This window comes from Heptranchias perlo, chromosome 6 (genome assembly GCF_035084215.1).
Source record: "Heptranchias perlo isolate sHepPer1 chromosome 6, sHepPer1.hap1, whole genome shotgun sequence".
Lineage (NCBI taxonomy): Eukaryota > Metazoa > Chordata > Chondrichthyes > Hexanchiformes > Hexanchidae > Heptranchias > Heptranchias perlo.
Window position 1 is genome coordinate 90,709,734 of NC_090330.1, and position 19,402 is coordinate 90,729,135.

General features: G+C 46.1%; 1 pseudogene; it reads left to right on the top strand.

Annotated features, from left to right (window-relative positions):
* The first annotated feature begins 2,661 nt into the window (after window positions 1-2,661).
* On the top strand, window positions 2,662-16,134 carry LOC137323214 (transcriptional regulator protein Pur-beta-like; annotated as a pseudogene).
* The last annotated feature ends 3,268 nt before the right edge of the window (window positions 16,135-19,402 follow it).

Here is a 19,402-nt window from a genome sequence, read left to right on the forward strand (position 1 = left end):
GTGACTGTGATCTTTTTGCATGACTAGTGTAATAACACAGTCCCAATAGCTTGACTTAGCCCAGCTGTTCTGTTATGCACTTGCCAATAGATTAGTTACAACTGTGGCAACAGATGGATCATTGTGTAAGACTAAAAGCCTTCCGTTAAATGCACTTGAAATGTGGATACAATAGAAACCCAGACCATCTGAGCGAATATGCCTTACCTTTCATCTCATATCTCTGATCCAAGCTTCAAAGAGTATTGCTTTGTCAATAAGACGTACATTGATTATAATAACACTGCCACTGTCCCACCCTGATGTCCCAAGGTTTCTTGGATTGCAGTTGTTCTAGGCTAAAATTAATCTATATGACAACCTCTAAGCTCTAACAAACCTTTATAATATCTGGCTGCAGTTCATCTCAGAGATCTGCCAGTTCTTGACTCAGAACTGACACTAAATTCATGGATCACAGAATACTATGCAGCAGCCACCATGATGTCTGAACTAGTTACCATACTGGCTTTTCAATGTCTAGTGGGCCAAGTGTTAAAAAAAACGATCTTGGCAGATTTACAGTTAGCATGATTAGATGATGATGTTTATACCAAGGATTTTGGTGGTGCAATTGCAAGAGTCCAAGTGATATTTGGGAGACTTTCAGCATGGAGGACTTAAGCTAAAGTCTAAGGAGTATAAAACTGAATAGGGAAGCGAATTGCTTTGGACATATAAGTGACCAATGACTGAAACCAGTTACTGTAAAGATTGATAACTCAAAGTAGCTTTTTATGTTAAAGAAATTCAATTTTGGATTAAGCAATGTAAATAACACAGCAAAGTCGGACTTAGTGCTAAAAATTCTTGAATGATCAGATAATTTGAATTAAGCAATTTTGAGTAGAACGTGCTGTTTGACAGTGGCTATCATTAAGAATAGCTTAAGTTATTGACTAGGATAGCAAGAAAAGCCCTCAGGTGATGTTGACTCCAGCTTGTGAGGACATTTTACAATTAATAAGTACAGTTACTGATTTTTCCAATTGTGGGCCTAGAAATTCAATCTTGCCCGAAGATCGGGAGTACAGGGTCATGCAGCCAATGCTACCCACGCTAATCATTGGCTGCATGCCAGATTGGGGAGGTGGGGAATCAGGCATCTCTGATGCCACTTAAAGGCAGGCAGCAACTCTTAAAGGGGAGGTGCACTCTAGCTAAAATCAACAGGGAAACTGCCCAGATTGGAAAAAATGGCTGACGAGGTGCAGAGAATGCACCTAGAATCTCTGATGCTGCATTGGGGGCCCTGATCCAGGCAGGGGGCAGGAGGAAGGAGATTGTGATCCCCCCAGAGATCAGAAAGGCCTCCAGGCAACACCTCTGCCACCAGTGGGAAGAGGTGGCTGAAGGATTTTGAGACAATTAGTTGACATTTCTTGAAAAGAAAGTGTGACTTGACATATCTTGGAAAGTTTTAGTTATTTGACGTATCTTGAAAAGACTTGTGTGGGTCAGCAAACATATCATGGAAAATCTGGTATGAGTCAGCAGAACCGTGCGATGCATTCTGCAAAACAGTTAAAATCGTGAGTGTGTCGGCATGTGGTGTGTCAAGATTAGCAGAGATATTGCTCATGAAAGGACAGGTAACAATTTTTTTTTTATTTGTTCATGGGATGTGGCCGTCGCTGGTGAGGCCGGCATTTATTGCCCATCCCTATTTGCCCTTGAGAAGGTGGTGGTGAACCGCCTTCTTGAACCGTTGCAGTCCGTGTGGTGAAGGTTCTCCCACAGTGCTGTTAAGAAGGGAGTTCCAGGATTTTGACCTAGTGACGATGAAGGAACAGCGATATATTTCCAAGTCAGGTGGTGTTGTTCCCATGTGTCTGCTGCTCTTGTCCTTCTAGGTGGTAGAGGTTGTGGGTTTGGGAGGTGCTGTCGAAGAAGCCTTGGCGAGTTGCTGCAGTGCATCCTGTAGATGGTACACACTGCAGGCACAGTGCGTCGGTGGTGAAGGGAGTGAATGTTTAGGGTGGTGGAAGGGGTGCCAATCAAGCGGGCTGCTTTGTCCTGGATGGTGTCGAGCTTCTTGAGTGTTGTTGGAGCTGCACTCATCCAGGCAAGTGGAGAGTATTCCATCACACTCCTGACTTGTGCCTTGTAGATGGTGGAAAGGCTTTGGGGAGTCAGGAGGTGAGTCACTCGCCGCAGAATACCCAGCCTCTGACCTGCTCTTGTAGCCACATTATTTATATGGCTGGTCCAGTTAAGTTTCTGGTCAATGGTGACCCCCAGGATGTTGATGGTGGGGGATTCGGCGATGGTAATGCCGTTGATTGTCAAGGGGAGATGGTTAGACGCTCTTGTTGGAGATGGTCATTGCCTGGCACTTGTCTGGTGCGAATGTTACTTGCCACTTATGAGCCCAAGCCTGGATGTTGTCCAGGTCTTGCTGCATGCGGGCTCGGACTGCTTCATTATTTGAGGAGTTGTGAATGGAACTGAACACTGTGCAATCATCAGCAAACATCCCCATTTCTGACCTTATGATGGAGGGAAGGTCATTGATGAAGCAGCTGAAGATGGTTGGGCCTAGGACACTGCCCTGAGGAACTCCTGCAGCAATGCCCTGGGACTGAGATGATTGTCCTCCAACAACCACTACCATCGGACAAAATGGCCGACTTCCAGCAGCAGGAGACCCAGGAGCTGGCCTCCAAGCGGGTGGACATACAGAACAAGCGCTTCTACCTGGACGTGAAGCAGAACGCCAAGGGCCGCTTCATCAAGATTGCTGAGGTGGGCGCGGGTGGCAACAAGAGCCGGCTGACTCTCTCCATGGTGGTGGCGGCCGAGTTCCGCGACTACCTCAGGGATTTCATGAGCAATACGCGCAGCTGGGCCTCTCGGACTCGGACACTGGCCTGAGCTCCGACGAGCCTCGTCGTGCGCTGAAGAGCGAGTTCCTGGTGCGGGAGAACCGCAAGTACTACATGGACCTGAAGGAGAACCAGCGAGGTCGCTTCCTGCGCATCCGCCAGACCTTAAATCGAGGCCCCGGCTTGGGGGGGACGCAAGGCCAGTCCATCGCCCTGCCGGCCCAAGGGCTCATCGAGTTCAGGGACGTGATGGCGAAGCTGATCGACGACTACGGCGTGGACGACGAGCTGTGCGGCCAGTCTGAGTTGCCCGAGGGCACGTCCATCACCGTGGACAGCAAGCGCTTCTTCTTAGATATGGGCTCCAACAAGTACGGCGTGTTCATGCGAGTGAGTGAGGTGAAGCCCTCTTACAGGAACTCCATCACCATCCCCTATAAAGCCTGGTCCAAGTTCAGCAGTGCCTTCAGCAAGTATGCCGAGGAGATGAAGGAGATCCAGGACAAACATCGGGACAAAAAGGAAAAAGCAGGAACTAAGTGTCACAAAACATATTTGAAAGTTCTTTATCTGAATGCACGCAGCATTCGTAACAAAATGGATGAGTTAACGGCACAAATTACTACGTATGGGTATGATCTTGTGGCCATTACAGAAACATGGCTGCAGGGTGACAACGACTGGGAATTAAATATGCCAGGGTATTTAACAATCAGGAAGGACAGGCAGGAAGGAAGGGGAGGTGGGGTGGCTATGTTAATAAAGGAAGGAATCACTGTAATACAGAGAAATGATATTAGGACAAAGGATCACGATAATGAAACAGTTTGGGTAGAGATAAGGAATAATAAGGGGAAAAAAACACTAGTGGGCGTAGTATATATGCCTCCTAATAGTTGCAACTCTGCTGGAAGAAGTATTAATCAGGAAATAGTCGGGGCATGTAAAAAGGGAACAGCTATAATTATGGGGGATTTTAACTATCATATTAATTGGACAAATCAAATTGGGCAGGGCAGCCTTGAGGAAGAGTTTATTGAGTGTATTAGGGATGGATTTCTTGAGCAGTATGTAACTGATCCTACAAGGGGGCAAGCAACCTTGGACCTGGTCCTGTGTAATGAGCCAGGATTAATTAATAATGTCCAAGTTAAGGATCCCCTTGGAATGAGTGACCATAACATGGTTACATTCCATATCCAATTAGAGGGTGAGAAGGTTGGTTCTCAATCGAGCGTACTGAGCTTGAATAAAGGAGACTATGATGGTATGAGAGCGGAATTGATCAGAGTGGACTGGGAAAATAGATTAACGGGTAAGACGGTACATGAGCAGTGGTGTTCATTTAAGGAGTTATTTTACAACTTTCAAAAAATATATATTCCACTGAGGAAAAAAGGGTGTAAAAGAAATGAAAGCCATCCGTGGCTAAGTAAAGAAATTAAGGATAGTATCCGACTAAAAAGAAGGACATATATGGTAGCCAAACTTAGTGGGAGGATAGAAGATTGGGAAGTCTTCAAAAGACAGCAAAAAGTAACGAAAGGATTGATTAAGAAAGGGAAGATAGATTATGAAAATAAATTAGCGAAAAATATAAAACAGATAGCAAGAGATTCTATAGTTATATAAAAAGAAAAAGGGTGGCTAAGGCAAACATAGGTCCCTTCGAGGATGAGACCGGGAAATTAATGGTGGGAAACATGGAGATGGCAAAAATGCTGAAGAAATATTTTGTTTCAGTCTTTACGGTAGAGGACACTAAGAACATCCCAACACTGGACAAACAGGGAGCTCTAGGGGGAGAGGAGCTAAATACGATTAAAATCACTAAGGAATTGGTACTCAGTAAATTAATGGGACTCAAGGCAGATAAATCCCCTGGACCTGATGGCTTACATCCTAGGGTCTTGAGGGAAGTGGCAGTGGGGATTGTGGATGCTTTGGTATAATTTTCCAAAATTCTCTGGACTCGGCAAAGGTCCCGGCAGATTGGAAAACTGCTAATGTAACACCCATATTTAAAAAGGGTAGTAGGCAGAAGGCTGGAAATTATAGACCAGTAAGCCTAACATCTGTGGTGGGTAAAATTTTGGAGTCTATTATTAAGGAGACAGTAGCAGAACATTTGGATGAACATAATTTAATAGGACAAAGTCAGCATGGCTTTACGAAGGGGAAGTCATGTCTGACAAATTTGCTTGAGTTCTTTGAGGATATAACGTGCAGGGGAACCAGTGGACGTAGTGTATTTAGACTTCCAGAAGGCATTCGACAAGGTGCCACATAAAAGATTATTGCTCAAGATAAAGAATCACTGCATTGGGGGTAATATTCTGGCATGGGTGGAGGATTGGTTATCTAACAGGAAGCAGAGAGTTGGGATAAATGGTTCATTCTCGGACTGGCAACCAGTAGCCAGTGGTGTTCCGCAGAGGTCGGTGCTGGGTCCCCAACTCTTTACAATCTATATTAACGATTTGGAGGAGGGGACCGAGTGTAACATATCAAAGTTTGCAGATGATACAAAGATGGGAGGGAAAGTAGAGAGTGAGGAGGACATAAAAAACCTACAGGGAGATATAGACAGGCTGGAGGAGTGGGCGGAGATTTGGCAGATGCAATACAATATTGGAAAATGTGAGGTTATGCACTTTGGCAGGAAAAATCAGAGAGCAAGTTATTATCTTGATGGCAAGAGACTGGAAAGTACTGCAGTACAAAGGGATCTGGGGGTCCTAGTGCAAGAAAATCAAAAAGTTAGTATGCTGGTGCAGCAGGTGATCAAGAAGGCCAACGGAATGTTGGCGTTTATTGCTAGGGGATAGATATAAAAACAGGGAGGTATTGCTGCAGTTATATAAGGTATTGGTGAGACTGCACCTGTAATACTGCATACAGTTTTGGTCTCCATACTTAAGAAAAGACATACTTGCTCTCGAGGCAGTACAAAGAAGGTTCACTCGGTTAATCCCGGGGATGAGGGGGCGGACATATGAGGAGAGGTTGAGTAGATTGGGACTCTACTCATTGGAGTTCAGAAGAATGAGAGGCGATCTTATTGAAACATATAAGATTGTGAAGGGGCTTGATCGGGTGGATGCGGTAAGGATGTTCCCAAGGTTGGGTGAATCTAGAACTAGGGGGCATAATCTTAGAATAAGGGGCTGCTCCTATCAAAACTGAGATGAGGGGAAACTTTTTCACTCAGAGGGTGGTCGGTCTGTGGAATTTGCTGCTCCAGGAAGCTGTGGAAGCTACATCATTGAATAAATTTAAAACAGAAATAGACAGTTTCCTAGAAGTAAAGGGAATTAGGGGTTACAAGGCGCGGGCAGGAAATTGGACATGAATTTAGATTTGAGGTTAGGATCAGATCAGCCATGATCTTATTAAATGGCGGAGCAGGCTCTGAAGGGCCGATTGGCCTACTCCTGCTCCTATTTCTTATGTTCTTATCTTCCTTTGTGCTAGGTATGACTCCAGCCACTGGAAAGTTTTCCCCCTGATTCCCATTGACTTCAATTTTACTAGGGCTCCTTGGTGCCACACTCGGTCAAATGCTGCCTTGATGTCAAGGGCAGTCGCTCTCACCTCACCTCTGGAATTCAGCTCTTTTGTCCATGTTTGGACCAAGGCTGTAATGAGGTCTGGCGCCGAGTGGTCCTGGCGGAACCCAAACTGAGCATTGGTGAGCAGCTGCCGCTTGATAGCACTGTTGACGACACCTTCCATCACTTTGCTGATGATTGAAAGTAGACTGATGCGACAGGTAGATTGGTGAGGACAAGGTCAAGTAAGTTTTTCCCTCGTGTTGGTTCGCTCACCACCTGCCGCAGGCCCAGTCTGGCAGCTATTTCCTTTAGGACTCGGCCAGCTCGGTCAGTGGTGGTGCTTCCGAGCCACTCTTGGTGATGGACATTGAAGTCCCCCACCCAGAGTACATTCTGTGCCCTTCCTACCCTCAGTGCTTCCTCCAAGTGATGCTCAACATGGAGGAGGACTGATTCATCAGCTGAGGGAGGGCGGTAGGTGGTAATCAGCAGGTTTCCTTGCCCATGTTTGACCTGATGCCGTGAGATTCAGAGTCAATGTTGTGGACTCCCAGGGCTCCTCCCTCCTAACTGTATATCACTGTACTGCCACCTCTGGTGGGTCTGTCCTGCCGGTGGGGCAGGACATACCCATGGATGGTAATGGGAGAGACTGGGATGTTGGCTGAAATGTATGATTCTGTGAGTATGGCTATGTCAGGCTGTTGCTTGAATAGTCTGTGGGACAGCTCTCCCAATTTTGGCACAAGTCCCCAGATGTTAGTGAGGAGAACTTTGCAGGGTCGACTGGGCTTGGTTTGCCTTGCCTTGTCCGGTTGCCTCGTGGTCTGTCCAGTTTTATTCTTATTGTGACTTTTTTTTAAGTGAGATTTTACAACTGAGTGGCTTGCTGGGCCATTTCAGAGAGCAATTAAGAGTCAACCCCATTGCTGTGGGTCTGGAGTCACATATACGCCAGACCGGGTAAGGACGGCAGGTTTCCTTCCCTAAAGGGCATTCATGAACCAGATGGGTTTTTACGACAATTTGGTAGTTTCATGGCCACCATTACTGATGCTGGTATTTTAATTCCAGATTTTATTTAATTAATTGAATTTAAATTCCCCAGCTGCCGTGGTGGGATTTGAACTCATAACTCCGGATTATTAGTCCAGGCCTCTGGATTACTAATCCAGTAACATAACCACTATGCTACCGCACCCTACAACGCTTGACGCACATGTGAAGGTAACCTATCAGGAGAGGGGACCACCCAAATGACAAAGCAAGAGTGGTTGAAGAGGACGATCGTGCCAGCAATCATGTGCTGTCCATACCACACGGTATAAGGATAAAAGAAGATAGAATTAGCCACTTTGAGGCGAGCCGACGGTGAGGAACCATACCGTCCAAAAAGGTAGACATCGGGAAGAACCTTTGTGAACAAAGAGATTGACCATCTCAGCATTCTGAGTGCAGTGCAGCCCATTCAAAGGTTACATGTATCTAATCCATTAAAGTTATGGGAACAGTATTGTAATATTACACTGGCAATTGTATTAAGAACTGTATGATTTAAACTAAAAAGTAAACGGCGTTGTGAGAACAATTGAATTTGTTGAAACTCATTACTACACTCAATATATCAAGACCTCGAGATAGGGAAGTGAACAAACTTACACCGCAGGGGAAGTTAAAGCCAGGAGCTTAGCTCCAACAACATCGTTGCAACGCCAAAAGAGGTTCAGTGGCCTCACCAGAGTTGTCAAGGTAAGCATATCGTATGCTTTGCTGACACCTCCACTACCTTCAGCCCACTACTCTCAATACTCTGCTCCCCTGCTTCGCTTCAGTCTGCTACAATCACTGCACTACACTTCACTCCACCTCCTTCACTTTATACTCATACACTCACCACTATTGTAACCCTTACTTCTCTACACCTCACATCTTGCACACTGCATACAAACTATTCAACCATGACAAACGCATTCTTTAAACAACTCCCAAAACTGTCACTAACACACTCCCTACTTTCTTGTGGAGAAGGTCACACACATACTTAGACAGGAGACTGCCACCCAAGGAGGCCGAGCCTGCCTGGGCACCCTCTCCCCTGTGGAAGAAATCATTTTCGCCTTCACGGGCAAGGGGAGAGTCGTGGCCGTGGTGAGAGGCAACGCTGGAGGAGACATGGCACAGGGTTTTTTCACACCATATCTTCTTTTTCCGTTCTTACTTCAAACTCACTCTACTCACTCTACTTGACAAATTGCAGCTGCTTTCACCAGCCACTCATCTCTTTCTGCTCTCCCTTCACACCGAAAAGTAAGCCTTGTCCCTATCTTTCATTTCAGGTGTAGAAAATGTGGACACACCTCTGCCACTTCAGGAAGAGGAGGCCAGCCTTCCTGAAGATGAACCGTCACTCGATCTGACCCTAGCGAGCACCAGCTCAGATATTGGCACCAAGTGTACTTTAGAGGGTAGGCAAGAGGAGGGGGTCTTCACATGGTGAATCACCAGCCATAAGTATGTAGGAGGTAGGGCAGGGTGATAGGATGCCACAGATGCCAGCTCACTGAAGGGCAACATCACACACTAGCTCAGCTGTAGAGGACTCAGCTGCAGACTTTGAGGGCCCAGGCTACTGAAGAAGGCTGATGGACATAACCAGGAAATGCTAGGTGCACTGGGCAGTATGCCAGTGTGCTTGCATGCAATTGCTCAGAAAATGAAAGAGTCTAGTTCCAACTTGTGACGGGGCTTTCCGCAGAGCATGGAGATCATTCTGCCCAACATAGAGTGCGTGGTCGGCTCACTTTGCTGCCATGGAGGCTCCGACTGCTGCCAACTTGGCTGGAGGCCAATGTTAACATGGGGTTCCAGAGCACTGGGCCAAATCTTGCTGGAGCTGGGCATCATCAGTTAGACTTTTTCCTGCACCTTTCAGCTCAAATATAATTTGCGATGTAACTTGCTGGAAATGAGCTGATAATGGCGAGGGCAACAAGGCATCTGGGATCTTAGTGAACGACAGTACCAATGGTGTGTCTCCTTAAACAACAAAATTTAAGGATTGAGAAAGAAACAGAGGAAAGACGGACAAGAAGGGTGAATTAGAGTCAAATCAGGTACAGAAAGAAAAATAAAGAGAGGGAAAGAAAGATTGGATTAAGAGAAAGAGACAGAAAGGAAAAGTACGAAAGAAAATTACAATTTTTAAAATCTCTGAAGAAATTACTACATGCAGGAATGAGAATCAACAGTTTAAATTGTTCCCTTTCTGGGCAGGAGAAATTGATTGTCATTGCATTAACAATTGTCACATCGTTAAAAGGGTATTTACGCTGTTAATTATGAGCCCTAACTTTCTGTGGTGAGTTTAATGGGCAATTAATGTGCAAATCCAGCAATTTCTTAAAAATAATGGGGAGGCTAAGGGCAAGATGCCATTTGTGCGAGGCCAGCAAGCCAGCAAGTTCTGGAAATTTGCAGCTCATGACTCTTCATCCCCTGAATTTGCTGGCCGATTTGTGCATTAATAACAGTGTGCGTTGTGAACTCGCCATTATTTTTCCAGCAAGATTTGTCCCATTACATCACTACTACACATGGTTTATGCGCAGGGCCATAGGGGTGCAGAGGCGCAGTCCCACAAGAGTGACCTTGGCTCCATTGCAGAGGTATCTCCTGTCCTCTTTCAGAATGATAGCATGCCTGCTCAACTGTCACCCACTCTGCCAGTGCCCTTGTTAGTGCCACAAAGCCAGCTGGCCCAGATTGCCCTAACCTACGCCGTGATACTGCAGTCTACTGCCGAGCCCTCAAGGCCCAGAACTGCTCAAGATCGCCCGCTACGGCCATTGAAATGTCCTCAATGGAAGCTCAACAGCCTTCCACCTCCCAAGATCTAGCCATTGGGGAAACACTTCGTCGGAGCACTAGGATAGGAAATTGAGTGCACAGGATAGGCACTAAGTGGTCGCATCAAGGTGATTCTTAATTGTTATTGTTAACTATTAGACACAGATGGAAATGAATTATTAGATGATTTTTCTTTTGTTCTGGATGTGGTGTTGGTGTTAATATTTGTAGTGAAATGAGGGCAAGACCCATAAGGCTGGACTGCAGGAAGGCAATTGGATAGTGGTAGTAAGGACTGTAGTGATAAAGATAACGGGACTGTTGGTGTATTGGGAATGGGAGGGATAGTTCACATGAAGAGCTTTTGGATGAGTTGCTCTCTAAGAGCTCTTGCTGCTAGGGGCACTGGTGGTCGATGCTGCTCCTGCTTTTCTTCCTCATCCTTCTGCTCCTGCTCCTCCTCCTTCACTTTGCTGCCCAGGGCTGGTCCTTGATGATGGCAAAGTTAAGCATCATGCAGCAGATGACCACAAATCTGGATCGATGGTCAAGGCAACGCTCTTCTTGAATAGTCCATGCAGCGGGACATTGCTTGAGCACGCCGACTGTCCTCTCAATGATATTTCCGGTGGTGGCATGGATCTTTTTGTAGGCCACCTCTACAGCTGCACCCGGGTTCCTGACAGGAGTCAGAAGCGCTATTTTAAGGGCCCACCCACGACATATAGAATCTGATTTTAGGAAACTATAGGCTGAAATAAATTACAAAGTAATTAATACGTTTGTATAAGATTCCTCCGTGTACTACTTTAATGAAGACATTTCCTCGTTTATTTTAAACAGGTAAATGCCTTTATTAAAATAGTAGACAGAGTGTTTTCATGCAAACTCATTAACATATTTGGTGCTATTTGATATTGGAATGGAAACATTAAAAGCAAACATGATAATACATTAATTAAGATAGAGGACAAACTAATTTCATATGAACACATTAGCACATTTATAAATAATACCTAACAGTGTAATTTCAATTTAGAGTTTTTAGCAGTTTTGGGGCTCTAATTATTGTGGCTCTAAACTAACAACTGGCCTGGTGTTTAAGTGCAAGGGTGTAGCCCAGCTCATTTTTTAAGAATATCTTGAATCGAAGAGGACGTAATAAGGGCTGATGCCCGGATTAGATTCTTCCAGTGAGGGAGGGCTGGGTGGGAAATTGCATCCCTTGATTTTCAATCCATTAATTTAAATGGGTGGAAAATCAAGGTTTGCAGGCCTGTGATTTCCCAACCAACACTTCCTGTGAGTATCGCTCCTTAACCAGAATACCCCACCTAGAATCAGCCCCATAATACTCATGACAATTATTGACAGGGACATGCCACCAATGTCTTACAGTGTACAGAACTTAATGTGAACATACAAACATATGACAAAGGCAGACAAAAAAAAATAGATGATCCGTTGAATCTGTTCTATTCAGCCGTGTTGTAGCTAGGCAACATGTCTTCCTGGCAGAGGCAAACAGAAAAAAAGCACCCTAGGCCAATTCAGGGAAAATAGAATTCTGGAAATTCCTCTCCAACCCCCAAAGGTGATCAAAAACAAGTTCCAGGCGATAACAGTGATCTCGAAGTACGTCCTCCAACCTCCCACTTATCTTTTGTATGCAGCAATATCAGTCTCCTCCAGGAACTCGTCCAGCTCTCCTTTGAACGTTTGCAGTGAATCTGTATCTACTGCATAAGTTAGCAACTTAGTCCAAAGGTCAATGAATGAAAAGAAAAACTTCCTGACATCTAACCTAGTTTTATGAGTACACAGTTTGTACGGGTGTTCCCTCGTTTTCCCCAAATTACCTATTTCAAATAATCTGTCCACACGAACAATCTAGTCCTTTCATCATTTTAAATACTTCAATCAAGTCTCCCAGAAGTCTAAGCTTCTCTATTGCAAAAACATCCAGCTCCTTGAGCCTATCATGATAACTAAGGGTTTGTAAACCAGGTATTAAGCTACTAGCCTTCCTCTGAACCTTTTCCAGGGCTTCTATACCTCCCACCACATGAGGGGGCCAGAACTGGACACAGTATTCTGTAAGGGGCCAAACCAAGATCATCTACAAGGACACTCTGGTGTTCTTTTGTTTTACATTAAATCTTCCCAGCTATACATTCTAACACTGTACTTGCTTTTGCTATAGTCTCTCGACAGTGGTCATACACTTTTGGAGACTCATGCACAATAACACTTAGGTCTCTGTCCCCCTCAATAGACTTTAATTCAGAACTCATCATGGTATACACATGCTTGGCATTAGCCCTACCCACATGCATAACACCACATTTATCTACATTAAAAATCATAAGCCAGATGTGGGCCCATTTCTCCATCGCATCTGTATCGAATTGTAATCTTTTATTCTCCTCGAGGGTTCTGACAGCAGCACATATCTTCGTGTCATCCACAAACGTGTGGACAGTACCCCAATGCCTTCATGCCTTTTAAGACCATAAATACTTTTTGAGCTATATGTTAAATAAAGATTAGCATTACTGAATTGTTACTAAAGACAAATTTCATAGAGGGGTACAGGTTAGGCTATGATAAATTTTGTGGCAGGCATGTAGACCTCAGTTCAAAAGAGTAGTTCTGCTACATTTAGTATTATCAGCTATACTTGTTGAAAGATCAGAGGTGGATAGTTATTTTGCTTTATCACTTGGTTTAACAAATGTATAATTACATCAGTCTCCTTTAATCACTCTTTAGTAATTATTGATAGTCCTTAGAAAATAGTGTGCCAGAGAAATGGGGGTAGAAATTAGTATGCATCGCTCCTGTTTTTTGGGTGTAAAACGGGCGCAAGGTATGCCAATTTAACAGTGGGACATCCTGCGCCCAATCTTCGCAGATGTTGCTCAATTCATGGGGCTTGATTTTAATATGCCGGCGGGATGGCAGCGGGGAGGGGTGGGTCAATAGGTGCGCAGGAAATCCGAAAATTAATCCCTATCTTTCCCCACGCGATCGCAACTTAATTGATAGCCCTTAACGTGGCTCCCGGGTTTGCCGTCTGAAAGCTGTGCAACGGGCGGACTGCGCACACGCATGACCTGCTGTTGGTTGGAGTGTCTGTACTTAAAGAGCCATTGCATCAATAGCTTTTGCTGCACAAGCAAGGAACCAGGCAGAAAGGAGCAGCAAAGGGGCAAGCCAGCTCCAAGATTCAGTGACGCCTCATTTGAGGTGCTGCTGGCCAGGGTAAGGAGGAGGAGGGAAATATTTTACCCGTCGGATAGGAGGAAGCGCCCTGCCTCTGCCACCAAGAAGGCCTGGCCCAAGGTGGCTGAGGAGGTGACCAGCAGGAGCAACATCTCCCGCACTCGAGTGCAGTGCAGTAAGTGAGGACTGGAGACGAACCACAACAAATAGTGTTCCTCACAGAGGCAGAAGAAGAGGCCCTGGAGATCAGCCGCACCCTCAAGTGCCTGTCCCTCGGGGATGCCAAGATTGGCACCCCACAAACGTCTGGTGACACAACTTCAACATCCATCACACACAACATGAATTGATGTTATTAATGATTCGCATGTTGAACACCTCTGTATGCTCATCGCAACGTGACATCTGTGATGATTCTTAATATTGTCTTCTGTTCTCTTCCAGGCCCTTCAAGGACAGAAGTGGTGGAAGAGGGCGATTCCTCAGAGGAGCTCCTGGCCTCTGAGGGCGCACCATTACATCTTAGTGAGCCATCCACTAGCGCAGATACTCAGACCTCGGTGGGTCCTAGTGGTCAGTTAGTTGGGTTGGCACCTGGTGAGTCACCACACACAAGTGAGCAAGAGCAGATACTGGTGGCAGGGGCAGCTATGGATAATCCACATCGAGGGGCGCACCAGGCTCTGATCAGGTGGACCCAGATGCTGAACCCTGGGGGGCCATCCTTTAAAAGGAGAATGATTGGGGGACAGCAGCACATTTGCGAGGAACTGAAACAGGTGCCACGCACACTCTCCGCAATAGCCCAGAGGATGGAGGAGTCCACCTCCTGCATGAGTGGACTGGTGATGCAGGTAACATAGGAACATAGGAACAGGAGTAGGCCGTTCATCCCCTCGTGCCTGCTCCGCCATTTGATAAGTGCGGGAAAGTCTGCGATGGAGAGAAGGCTAGCCTCCATTGAGCTTCAAGCACGGCTCACAAATGAGTCCATTCAGGCCCCGACAATGGCCATGCAGACTCTGGATGTTAATATGTCTGCCGCCTTAAACAGGCAGACAGATACTTAAGTAGTGGCCTTACGAGGCATCATGCTTGTCCTCCAAACTGTTGTCCAGCAGGATGGTAGGATTGATGTGGTCCTGGCCCAGGAGAGGGACGGTGGCGAAAGGGGACATGGAAGTGGGGAAGCCACACAAAGCGCTCCCATGTCTCACCCGTTGCCCCCCCACAACCAATACCCACAATGTTGCCTCCTCTCCAGGTGGCCGAATCTGCCTCTGCACAGGTGCAGGTGGAGCAGTCTTTGGAGGGGTCCTCACGGGCTCCAAAACCCAGAGGGCATAGGCCCAAAGCATCTCAACAGTCAGGGCATGAACGTGAGCAACCTGCCACTACCTCTGCTACAGCCGCAGGGGATGCACCACGTAGAAGTAGTAGGAAGCAAAAGGCTAAGTTTTTGTAATCACAAAGAGTTTGCAGAAGGATGTCTGATAGACTGTCATGTTTTTTATTTATATTTGATTTTTGTGAAATTCACATTAAATGTTAGCGTTCTCACCACTACTGCCACGTCTTGCCCATTTGTGAGTCCCTTTTGTGATGTGCTTCATCATGAACAGCGAGACTTGATGCCACCCAATGGGTGTGTTTACAGTGGGTGTATGTGTAGTTGTAGGCCTGTTTTGTGTGGGGTGGGATGGAGGCTGGTGTTGGCGTTGCTCGTTCCAGGTGGTCTGAGGACTAGACTATCCTCACTTTGCAGATGTCCTTATGAGAATCGGTAAAATATTAGTGACTCCCTGGCATCATGAGCACCAGGTGAGCCGCTGCTTTGCCGATGGGTTGCCCATCCTCCTCGTCCTCATCCTCCTCTTCCTCCTCCTCAGTGTGGAGATGCCGGTGATGGACTGGGGTGGACAAATGTAAGGAATCTTTCAACACCAGGTTATAGTCCAACAAATTTATTTTAAAATCACAAGCTTTTGGAGATTATCTCCTTCGTCAGATGACGAAGGAGATAATCTCCGAAAGCTTGTGATTTTAAAATAAATTTGTTGGACTATAACCTGGTGTTGAAAGATTCCTTACATTCCTCCTCAGTGGTGATGGCAGATGTGGATGCTGGATGAGGGCATGGGGCCTCATCCACTGGTAACTCTCCCTGTTGTGCAATGTTGTGCAGGACGCAACAGAAGATTATAATTCTACCCACTCTGTCTAGTGCGTATTGAAGCGCTCCCCCAGATCGATCCAGCTACCAAAATCGCATCTTCAGCAGTCTTATCGCATGTTCAATGACAGACCTGCTGGTGATATGACTGTCATTGTATCGACACTGCGCTTCACTGATAGGGTTTCTCAGAGGTGTCATGAGTCATGTCTGCAGGTGGCATCCCTTGTCTCCGAGGCGCCAGCCCTTAAGTCTGTTTGGTGCATGGAAGAGGGCCGAGGTGTTGGATTCCCACAGAATGAAGGCAGCTGCCAGGGAATCTGGCACACACGTGAAGAAATCTTTTCCAGTGATTACGAATGAGCTGAGCGTTGATGGAGTGATATCCCTTTCTGTTGATGAACAGTCCTGGCACATGTGGAGGTGCTTGGATTGCTACAAGTGTGCAATCGATTGCACCCTGTACCCATGAGATGCCAACCAGAGAGTGGAAACCCACTGTCCTCTCAGTCTGGCTGAGGTCAACCATGATGAAGTTGATGTATTGGGATGCCCTGCAAAACAACCATCGGTGACCTGTCGCATGCACTTGTGAGCAGACGACTGAGAGACCCCGGCGATGTCACCGGTGGTGCCCTGGAAGGATCCGGAGGCGAAAAAGTTGAGGGCAGTGGTGACTTTGATTGCCACGGGCAAAGTGACATCACCAGGCCCAGCTGGAGGCAGCTCTGCATGAAGGAGTGCGCAGATGTCTGCAAACACCTGGCGACTCACTCTTAGCCTTTGTAGGCACTGCTCTTCAGTGAGGTCCAGGAAGCTCAGACTTTGTCTGTAGACGCTCTCACGAGGGTAGTGCCTCCTGTGACGTCGGGCCCTCTGTTCTTCCCCTCTCTGCTCTTCTTCAGGTCCCTGTGGCGCACCTTTGTCTTGTGGAGCTGCAAGTGGCAGAACTGCATGCCGTGCCTGCCGCAGATGGTGATATGCTTCGTCCTCAGATGTACTGGTGAATACAGCCATTGGGCACCCCATCCTGATGTTGTCAGTTTGAGGGGGTCCAAAAAGTAGGTAAATATGTGCAAACTGAATAATTCTAAATGTGAACCAAGAATTCTTAGTCTGAACACAAAGAACTTCCAGCCAAAAGTTTGTCTGAGAGAACTGAGTGCCCTGCCGAAATAATTCATCTTTTATCCCCGTCTGTCAAACAGGGATTTAAATGTCCAAATGGCTGCCGGCTGCAACCCGCCAAGGTTTCCATGGCATGCCTCACACAGCACGGGAAACACATTGAGGCAGCATGGAAATCGTTTTCCTGCATCAATAAAAATATAAATCACCATTGCGACGACCTTTAACTACCTTGATTGATAGTTTAAATATCATCGGCAATTAAAGCTGGCGGGACTTCCAGCTTCCTGAAGCGTGCATCCAGATGGGTCTGGGTCGTGTGCGTTTATCAGCGGGTTGGAGCCGGGATTCCTTCCCGCTCTGGAAATCCCCAATTTTGTTTGCCCCACGCACCTGGACTTCGGCCATGGAGTCCATTTTTTAGGCGTTTCCTCAGATGCTTAAAGCAGGCATTGGCCCCTTCAATAAGTAACTTAAGGCTCTAATGCCTGTTGAAGGACCCCTTTTCAAAAATCATTAGTGATGAGCAGGGCAGGCATCAGGATTCTTCAGTGGCCTGCGCGGCTCACTTCCTGGGGAGCCAGGATGAGCAAAAGAACTGCCTCGACTCTACAAGTGTCATGATACCCCCTCTCCCCGTAGCCTGCTCCAATCCACCTACTAGGACTTACCTGAGGGCCGCTACTGACATCACGGCGGGCCGACATTGATGCCAACTTCACTGGCGAGTTGTTTAGGGATGCACAGCAGGCAGCCACACCTCGCTGGTCTAATTTAAATGAAAGAGGCCCAATTTTGATCGGGCCTCGGGCCTACCTGTTCTGGCACAGGGATCACTCCCAATGCTCGGTTTGTACTGACAGGCGGGTGCTATGCAATTTCCACTCCATGTTCTTCCCAGACAACTAAGCAAAACTAATGACATTATGATAGTGTTGTGGGAAAACAACAAATTACACTTGTGAGAAACTGAGACATTTTAATTCAGATTAGCAAATGGCAAGCTGTGCATGTAACTTAGATTTGAATAATAAAAGTAAAACATTCTAGGAACGATGTTTTCCACTTTAAGAAATCAGGATGTTAATTTAATCTGATGTTTTTATTATTACTTTAATGAAAACTAATAGAAATATTAATTATTTCTTTTTTTCCACTGAGTAGCTGGGATTTTCCACTTCAGCAAAGTCCCAGCGGGACACATTTCATGTCTGGTCCCCCAGCTTCCACACTTGAGCCTTGTCAATATTACAGGGTTAGGCTATTTTATATATTTTGGTGGGTTTTTCCAGTCTCTGACAGGAGCCCTCCTGGGAGTGTCCAGGATATGGCTGAAGCAGATCCTGGGCACATCCTGGGGTGTGGCCAGTGACCAGTCTTGGGCTGGGCATAGACAGTACTTTTTTCTTTAAAAAAATGCCTTAGTCTTGCTTAGGCTGTGTGGCCCTTTAATTTTTCAATCTCACCCAGCCACCATAGTAACAGAGGACACCGGAACACACCTTTGCTCGGGCACTAATGACAGGAAGTATATCAAGTGATATAACTATCCTCCTACCCATATTAGAGTGGATGTATTGTATGGCCAACAACACTTCTGGCAGAAAATCCCAGAAGTAGCAGGAACGAGCGAGGAGTGAATTTCCCATTCCAATCCGCCATAACTCCAGTGGAAGATTTAGGTGGGTGAGTTTATTTAACAGGATTTCACTAGCCTTACCAACAAAGATCTGGTCAATCAGGCCTTCAGTAAAGCTTATTTTGCTCCTCTCAAGTAGCTTAACTGCGACTTAGCTGTTGAGGAACAGCCAAAGACCTTAATCCAGCTCCAGAAGCCAGAAAGCTATAAGAAGTTAAGAAGAGCAACAAATCTGTACTGATTCACTGACAGGGCCATTTTCATATTTTGAAATACCAATATGTAGATCTGTGACATCTATGAACCAAAGTATTTGCTCTTATGTGTGTAATCAGCCTCTGAGTTTTGAAATCAAAAAGAACAATTAAATTACAATTCACTTTTAAGAATTGAATGCATTATCTGCTTGTGTTGTTTGTATTGAACATTATAGGGTAAATCCACTGATTAAATGGTCCCAGCAGGGAGCTAGCTGTCTTTTTAAGAAAGCTGGGGCTGGAGATAGGACAACAACACGGTAGAGCCAATTCTCCAACTCCTCGCTGCTTTCGAGCATGGCTTCCCGCTGGGCATGCAGGATTAGCAAATTCACCCTTACATTTAAATTAATTTCTTGATTAGTTATGGACTACTTTGTACTGTAATGAGTTATTTAAACATCCTGGCTTTGAGATTTTCAATTTCCTAAGAGGGGGAATGAATTATACAGCTGAGCAGCACATCTGTTTAAAGCACCCACAGAAGGAGCGCTGCTCAGCTGCCGAAAGTGCCGATGAGCCCAATGCAATCAAATGCTTAAAAGCTCCAAGGGTAGGTGATGAGGTGGGTGCTTGATTTTCTGCTGGAACCTGCACGCTCCCATCCTTCAGCTGCCATCACTGACACAGAAGCACTGAATGTAGCAACAGCACCAAAATCCACCTTGCACAGCTTCTGTGCAAAAGAGTTAGCTGCTCCGGAACTGCTCTAGGGA